This window comes from Ipomoea nil, unplaced genomic scaffold (genome assembly GCF_001879475.1).
Source record: "Ipomoea nil cultivar Tokyo-kokei standard unplaced genomic scaffold, Asagao_1.1 scaffold0177, whole genome shotgun sequence".
Lineage (NCBI taxonomy): Eukaryota > Viridiplantae > Streptophyta > Magnoliopsida > Solanales > Convolvulaceae > Ipomoea > Ipomoea nil.
Genome location: NW_017616605.1, coordinates 230866 through 240000, shown reverse-complemented (window position 1 = coordinate 240000; position 9135 = coordinate 230866).

The following is a 9135-nucleotide window of genomic DNA, read 5'->3' as shown; positions in this document are numbered from 1 at the left end:
CAAATAAAAGGGGTTATATGGGATCTCCCTGTCGGATTCCTTTCCCTGGCCGAAACCAGTCGGAGATTCCTCCATTCCAGTTGATAGCCAGCCTCGATGTAGTCATACAATTCATAAATCATAATATTTCTTCTCCATTGGTCATTAAGACCAATATCTTGCAGGGTACCATTGATGAAGTTCCAAGCCAACCTGTCATATGCTTTTTCCAAGTCTACTTTGATCACCATCCAACCCAGACATCCTTTCTTTTCTGTCATCGAGTGTAGAACCTCTTGGTAGACAATAATGTTGTCAGTTATTTGTCTTTGAGGCACAAAGCTTGTTTGATGAGGCCCAACAAGCTTCTTGGAGGCTTCTTTTAGTCTAGAAGTCATCATCTTGGTAATGAGTTTACAGGTGACGTTGCACAACTCAATGGGTCTAAGATTTCTAACATTATCAGGGTTAGGAACTTTTGGGATGATAGAGAGGAATGTGTCATTGCAAGAATCCGGTAATACACCCTCTGCAAAAAAATTTAAGACGAAATTTGTTAAACAATCACCAATCGTGTCCTATGAGTGCTGATAGAATGCTGTTGTAAAGCCATCAGGCCCTGGGGCCTTTGTGGGAGCCATATCAAACAAAGCGGCTTTGGTTTCCTCTTTAGAGAATGGCGCATTAATAAGACTCCAGTCTTCTACACTCAGGATTGGGAATTGACTATGTATGGGCTCGTGGTGAGGAATAATGTCTTGTTCCGTGAAGAGGAGCTTAAAATAATCAAAGATGTGCTCCCTGATCCGTATGTCAGTATTATACACATTCCCAGCATCATCTTTAAGCGAATTGATCCTATTTGTGTTCCCTTTGACAGTTGTAGCCGCATGGTAGTAACGTGTGTTTCGATCTCCCAAAACGATCCACTCCTATCTAGACTTTTGGAACCAGATTAGTTCCTCTTGGAAGAGGACTTCTTCGAGTTCCTTGCGAAGTTTCCTTTCTAATTTGATCACGTCTGACCTCTGATGAACTGCCAGACTTCGTTGTATTCCAGAAATTCTGGCTAGTAGCCTCTTTTTCTTCATGAATACATTTCTGAAAATATTAATGTTCCAGTGAGCCAAGGCAGAGAGGCCAAATAGGTCTTATTCACTTCTACATCCTTGTTGATATCCCAATACTTCTTCACAAAATCCTTGTATTTGGGATGCGAAATCCAAGCAATATTGAACTTGAACCTCTTGACTCTGGGTTGTACCACCACCGGTTCTGTATTAATAAGCAGAGGAATATGATCAGAACCAACCATTGGGAGGTGTTGAATACAAGTGTTGGGATAAGAGCAATTCCATTCAGTATTGCCCAGGGCCCTATCTAGTCTTGCACCTTTGAATGTAGGTGCATCCACTCCCTGCATCCATGTAAATTTGGATCCCACGTAACCCAAATCGATTAGCCCTTCTCGGAATATCCAGTCATTGAAATTAGCACATCTAGCCATAGAGAAGACATCTGGGTTACTAACTTCATCAGAGTTTGTTATCGAGTTGAAGTCTCCTGCTATTAACCAAGGAAATTGATAGACAAAGTTACTTGATGCTAAGTCAGTAAAGAGTTTCCTTCGGAGAGAGATGTTAGGGCTACCATATACTACAGATAGTATCTAGATAGCAGAGTTGATGCCATTGATTTTCAAGGTAATAAATTGAGGGTGTGTTTCCACAATCTCAACAACAATACTGTTCCTCCAAAACACCCATATACCTCCAGAAAAGCCCACGGCCTCGACCCTGATCCACTCATCAAAACCTAGGCTCAAGCAGATTCTGTTGGCATGGGTACCTGAAACTTTTGGTTCAAAAAGACAAACAATACATGGATTATAAATCCTGACAAAATTTTTAAAGGTACGGAAAAAGTTACCGATGCCGCCCCCTGACAATTCCAAGTTAAACAAAACATAAAAACAGATAATCTAGGAGAAAGAAACGCCTAAAGAGGCGGGTGATCAGTCACCACTGGGCCGATGGGGCCAACATCATTCATCGAAACATCCTGGGGGTTGCGCTGACTTCCAGAGGTTGTTACAATGTCCAGAGGATCATTCATTTGGGCCATTGCTCTCTCAATCAGTGGGGGGAACTCCAGTTGATCCTGCATGTGATACACCACTGAACTTGTGATGTTACGCCCCCTATTTGTTCCACGGACTACTGTATGTTCGGATTCAGCAGCCGCTCTTCTAGGGTAGTTGCCTCTACCACCCCTGCCTCTGAGAGCTCCTCGAAAGCCTGGTGGTGGTTGTCTTGGTGTTCCCCTATGCACTGGTTGATGCACCTGCTGATGGGATGGGTTGTTATCGATATTCCTAGTAGTTCTAATACTCGGAAGGTTGGCATTCATAACTTGCCCTATTGGGCTGGTATTTTGCTCTACAGTAGCAGGATTTTTGTTTTCTCCTTTAAGATTGGCTAGGGAGGCAAAATGCGTTTGATCACCCAAGCCTTCAGTTGTGATAATGGGAGGTTGCTGCCTGCCCGGTGTTTGGCGAGAACCTCATCTTCTTGGTCCTTTTCTATCCCTCCTTGTGACCAACATCCAGGGTCCATAATCAGCCGATAAATCTGGCTTAGTACTGACTAGCTGCAGGGGTTGGTTTTCCTTGACTGGAGGAGGTCTGTTGTTGGCCTCATCATGCTGCATGGTGGTACCTACAGGATCTTGGTTATCTTCTGTTTCACTGCTTCTACACTGATTAACTCTATGGCCGTAAAGGCCACATTTGAAGCAGACAAGGTGGAGGCCTTCATATTCTACCGGCCATTCCTTTTCTTCTAGCGTAACTTTAGACCGTAAAGGTTTAGAAATATCGACTTCGACACACACCCTTGCGAAGTTGCCTTTAGAAATTAGACTTGTTGTTGAATCTGTTCTGACCGGACGCCCCACCTTCTTGGCAATCTTGAGAAGAAATTCCTCCTCAAAGTATTCAATTGGCAAGGCAGGAAACCTTACCCAGACTAAAAGCTTTTCTGTAGAATTACAGTAGGGGTCAAAATTGGGTTCCCATTCCTTCACAATCACATAATGGTCCAAGATACTCCATGGTCCCTCAAATTTTGCGAACTCATAATCACGTAAAGATTCAAACCTGGCTATGAGGTAATCTTGGCTCAGTGTGATGAGCTCAAAGCAAGCTTTAGGTCTACACATCTTCTGAAGACGTTGTAGCAGGTAGGCGTAGCCTATTCTTCGCCCAAGAACCTTCAAGATCAGCGACCGGCGCCAAGGACGCCTGATCCTTTCCTTCTATTCTTCCGGAATAGGGACAACCGAGTCATTTGCATCGGGCAGGATATCCTCCATTGCAGTCTCCTCAACAACTTGTTCTTTGTCAAAGGTATCTTTCACGGCATCTTTCGACCATTCTCGGATGGGGGTATCGGATGGCGTGCCCCATTGCGCCGATTCAGGGGACATCGAATCAGCCTTCGTTGACATCTCTTGACTTGCTCCTTCCAGTTCATCTATGCCTCTCTTTGTCTTCTTCGCGCTGCGCTCTGCGGATGTTTGGGGTTCCGGTGACCGATTGGTCGCCGTCGGGAAGAATACTCCGTTAGAGACTCAGAGACCGTTTCCATTCTTGGAGCTTTCTTGGAACTTCATATTAACCGTCATATAATCATGGAAACGCTATAATAATTTGAAATATATGGTTACAATAGATATTGTTATAATGATATAGTAAAAATTAACTTACAAATTTCTTCAGAAATTTTCATGCATTGATAAAATTTTAAGAACGATTTGTAACTTGTTCAATTGAAGTCAGTGTGATGTCAACATTGTCAATTCTTTGGAAAATGGTCTTACCGTTTTAGAGTTCAGGAATAGTTGTATTTCTGATCAACAATTTTGTAGTTAGGTCTGCATGCCTGATAATGATGTAAGAACAATTTTGTGTGATAACAAAAATAATAGTATAATATTTGTAAAGTAATGTACAATTGTACCATTATAGAAATATATACAAAAAATATTAATACCATAATGACCCAAATCATTTCAATATTGAGTCTTGTTCTAAATAATTAAAAGAAGATTAATTAAATGATAAAAAAAAAAACTTAACCTAATTTTTTTTTTATTTAACTTAACCTAAATTTATTTTTTAAAACAATGCAAGAAAATTGATAGGGATATATGTTCGACCCTAAGGATGTACGCCCGGTGCCCGACCGTATCGAGACCGGGTCACTACCCGACCCTTGGAAGTGAGCCCCTACCCTTCCCGACCGGTAAGGGTCAGTAGACACGGTCGACCCCCGGGCAGCAGGACACCTCGAAGAACCCGCCGGGAAGTGACCGGTTTGCTGGGCGATCCCGACCGGAGGCCCTCGGACGACTCTCGGCCAGAGGGGAGGAGGAGTCAGACCTCTAGCGCCGCGTGGCAGACGTCGACACGGCCGCAGGTAACACCCGGTGCATGCCCACCACGTGTCTAACATGCCGGAGGCCCAGCGTGACCCACCTTTCTGACCCTATAAATAGCGCATTAAATGCACCTTGGAGGGGACTTTTGGGACGAAGCAAGACCGGACCTTCCCGACCCGCGTAAGAGATCCGAGCCTTGCTTACGACCGTATAAATATACCACTCAGTATAAACAGTATCATTTTGGCACCGTCTGTGGGGATCGAACTGAAAGCCGTCCCGGTAAACACCAGACCGATCCTAAAAATGTTTCCATTCATGGACTTCAATAACGATGCGGAAGCCGAGGAGAGCTCATCGGACCTCCGATCACAGATGAATCCGCGGATGGACCTCAATACACCACCGGGCAGGGAGATGACCCCGGACCCGGTTAATTTCATTCAACCAGGAGTAGCATTCCCTGGCATCCCCGGACAAATGCCACTCCAATACCCGATGTATGCACCCGGGATGTTTGACCCGGTGTACCCATATTGGCAAAGCCCACAACGCTTCTTCGGAGCCCAATACCAGTACCCACCAGGCCCGAATGCCTACCAACCCTACATGCCCATGCCAATGCCGAATGCGCCGAACGCGCCCGAGCCGGGCCAGTCAGTGGCGTCAGCGTCAGCAGCGGCACCAGAGCTCCGGCGGGCCCAATCTGAGCGCCGACCGGCCCGGTCGAGGCTAGGACCTGGAGCAGCTCACGAGCGGGGGGCTGAAGAAGTCCCCGCGCGCATGAGTGCTTTCGTTCGTCTCCAGCCGTCTGTGCATCAGCGAATCGGAGCCCGGCAAGATATGGAGGAATCTGTAAACCTCTCAGCGCCCCGACAAGAAGAGTTCGGAGAAGTCAGCAGCTGCAGATCTAGGAGAATGGCTCGACGGGCTGCTGACCGAGAGGATCCGCGAAACGAAGCTAAGGGACTGTTGCAGCAAGTCCGGGAGGAATTTAGTAAATGGAGGCGTGAGCATGGCCACCGGTCGTCCGAACCTGAAGCGCCCCTACTGCGCAACCCCTTTACGGCAGATGTAATGAGCCTCCCCTACCCTCACGACTTGCGAATACCGGGGAATAAAGGTTACGATGGAAAAACCGACCCGGAAGCACACATTAACTCCTACTATGGAAACATGCTGATGATGGGAGTAACCGACGCAGTAATGTGTCGAGCGTTTTACTCAACCTTGACAGGGAGGGCAACAGACTGGTTCCAAACATTGGAGCCCAGTTCAATCGCCTGTTTCGCGGAGTTGGCGAAAAAGTTCGTGCACAAATTCGCCACCTCCAAAGAAGTCCGGAAACACTTCACTTACCTTGAAAAGGCCAAGCAACTAGAAGGTGAGTCCTTGACGGACTTCCTCGTCAAATGGAAGGCAGCGATCGGCGTGGTTGAACCCCTCGACGACCGGACAGCGATCAACGTGTTGCATTCCAATTTGCGTGCCGGGGCCCTATACCAAGAATTCATCCTACACCCTCCGGCTACCTACGATGAGGCAATCCGAAGGGTAACTGACTATGCTAATGCTGGTGAAGCCAATTTCGCCAAGCGCCAACAAGAGGCCGGCAGCAGCCGAAAACCGCAGGGCCGACAAGAGGAGGGGAGGACGAACGACAGATCCGGCCGAGGGCGAGGAAGAGCACCCGACTTTACCCCCTTGAACAGACCGGCAGTCGACGTCCTTCGATTTGCCCAATCTTGCAACATGATCCAGTTGCCGGAACCACAGCGCGAGGGTCGCGACAAGACAAAGTATTGCGCGTACCATCGCAGCAAAGGGCACGAAACGGAAGACTGCACGACCCTCAGGCAAGTCATAGAGGAGTTGTTACGATCGGGAAAGCTCACTGAGTTCACCAACAAGAAGGACGAGAAAAAATCGTCTTGGAAAAACCCGTTCAAGAAATCAAATAAGAACAAAAAAGACAAAGATCACGACCGGGACACCGAGCCCCGACAGTCGACTGGAAAACAAGTCATCCACGTCATATTCGGTGGCCCGGAGGAAAGTTCCAATGCCCGGGAGAAATTCCAAATCGGACTAATAGGATCTGAGCCTAGTGAGAAGAGACAAAAGCTAGAACCAATCACGTTTACCCCGAGCGATATGCCGAAGGGAGAGGACTGTAACACTGAAGCATTGGTCGTCACGATCGACATCATGGGGACCGACGTCCAACGTGTCATGGTGGACACGGGCAGCAGCGTGAATGTCTTGTACATGGACGTCTTCCAGAAGCTAAAATTAGAACCAATCGAGTTAACACCCATCGGTAGCCCTGTGCAACGGACGGATCGGATCGGATCGGATGGTTTTTCCGTTCATCCGATCGGATTGCGAATTGAAATTTTGAAGTCCTATCCGACTTTTTTGAAACTAAAACCCTATCGGATATGCTATGTCGGATTTCGGATTATTCGGATCGGATGTCGGACCACATTCGGATTTGGAAAAGTTCATTGAAAATTGAAAATTAAAAACTGAAAAAACATAATATGATTAATTTAATATGATAATATCTAATCTACCAAGTTTCTATTAACAAAATAAGTAATAACTAATAAGTTAACAAACTAAAACATGCAACAACTTTTTAATGGACAGTTTGCAAAGCTAAATAATTTAAGTTTTACAAACAAAATTGCAAAAAGTAAACCAATACAAAATGAATATAAGTTTAAGTGTTTAACTTCCAAAACATCAAAAATTTGAAGTTAATCACTTAAACAGTTAAACTTCAGCAAGACAGCAATCATTCCAGTAATCCAGTCTAGGTCTTTTCATCAAATCATCAATCACCATTTCTACACTTCTTCCTGTTAATATGAAAACTTAACACAATATTAGATTATTAGACAACCTATGTACTAAACAGCTAACTAAGTAACAATATTATGCTGTAGGGGCATTAGGCTAATAGCCTTATAGGCTCAGATTGCAATTTTCCATTTCAAGCAAGGATAGTGGCAAATTGCTCAAATGTGTTATTATAGCACATGAGCAACATAGCAACACTATACCATTTGTTCAGACAGTGGTGGAAGCATCATCATTGCCAAAAAAAGAAGTAAGAATAAATAATAATGCATTAAAACTGAACAGAGATCAATTAAGAGGATGAGAGTAATACCAGAGATCCAGATGGATGTAATGGGAGTATGGGACATCAGTACTGAATAGTGAATACTGCTCAACTCTAAGTGGGGCAACATTTCTATAATATAATTATAGAAAGTTGCCAAACCACTTAGACTGTTAAGACTCTTAGAGTTTCATCTTGTGAAGGCCATCAGCAAACAACAGTACAACACCATAACATATAAAGATAAATAATTAGTTAAACAAGTAATAATTACTGAAAACATTACAGGAATGGATGGCAGCATTGATGGTAGAGTAGTTCCAGCTCCAGTGGGTAACTCTGCAAAACAGTTAAGTATAAGTAGTTAGTTCTAGACTTACAAGTTACAAAAGTAAAAAAGAAATGATTTAAGAATTATATATTTACCTTTCTCCAATCTTTCAACCTCATCTAAATTTTCCTCAAGTGTGATTGGCTGATTATGTAACCTCAACCAATCTTGGGTACACAGTAAAGCTTCCACAATTTTAGGAGTCAAGGAACTCCTAAATGCATCAAGCACCCTCCCACTTATACTAAATGCACTCTCAGATGCAACTGTGGAAATAGGAACTGCAAGTACATCCCTAGCCATTTTGGAGAGAATAGGAAATCTCTCACTATGATTCTTCCACCACTTTAGAACATCAAAACTCACAGATTCATCATCCTCAACCAGATTTTCACTCAAGTATATTTGTAGCTATGTCTGCTTACTGCTTCCACCACCACTCTCCAATCTCTTTTTTTTAAGTTCACTCTTCATCCTTGAGACAGGCCTACCAACTGTACAAGTAGTAGGCTGAGACTGGACAGGTTGGTTAGAGGATGAACTGTCAGAGTATGTAGCTGCATAGTCATTGTACAATGCAACCATTGAATTTTGGACCTTGGCAAAACATTCTTTGCCTTTGGCCTCTCCATACAACTGGACAAACTGGTGAGGCATGTACTCCTCTTTATCTCTAGGGTCCAGAATATTGGCAAAGAAAATGATATGGTTCATTTTTTCTGGATCTCCCCAGTACTTATCAAACTTCTCTTTCATTTTTGTCCCCATTGCCTAATAAATGCAGAAACTCAGAAACCATAAGCATTTAAAAACACAAACAAGTAAACAACTTACAAGATATACAGAATTACACAAATAAATTGCACAAGTTTTTTACCTCTTCAGTTCTCTCAGCTTTAGTCATATCTTCCAGCATGCAACTGAGATCAGAGATCTCAGAGAAGAATGTGTTAGAAGTGACATAAAGAGAACCAGATATTCTCACAGTCATTTCATAAAAAGTTTTCAAAAGCTTCATTAAGCTTTCAACAGTCTCCCAATCAAGGAAAGAAGGTGCAGAACCCAAGTCAGCAGAAAAAAGAAGGATCATTTTGATGATATGAGTCAAAGACACTTTGATATTGAATTGCAGTGTTGAGCATAAGGTAGGTGCTGTTCCACCTTGTAGGGACATCAAGCTGCAAAGCTGATTTGGCTTCCACCCCAATGAGTTCAGCAAGTTCTCTGAACTTATTCAACCTAGCAGGTGAGTTCC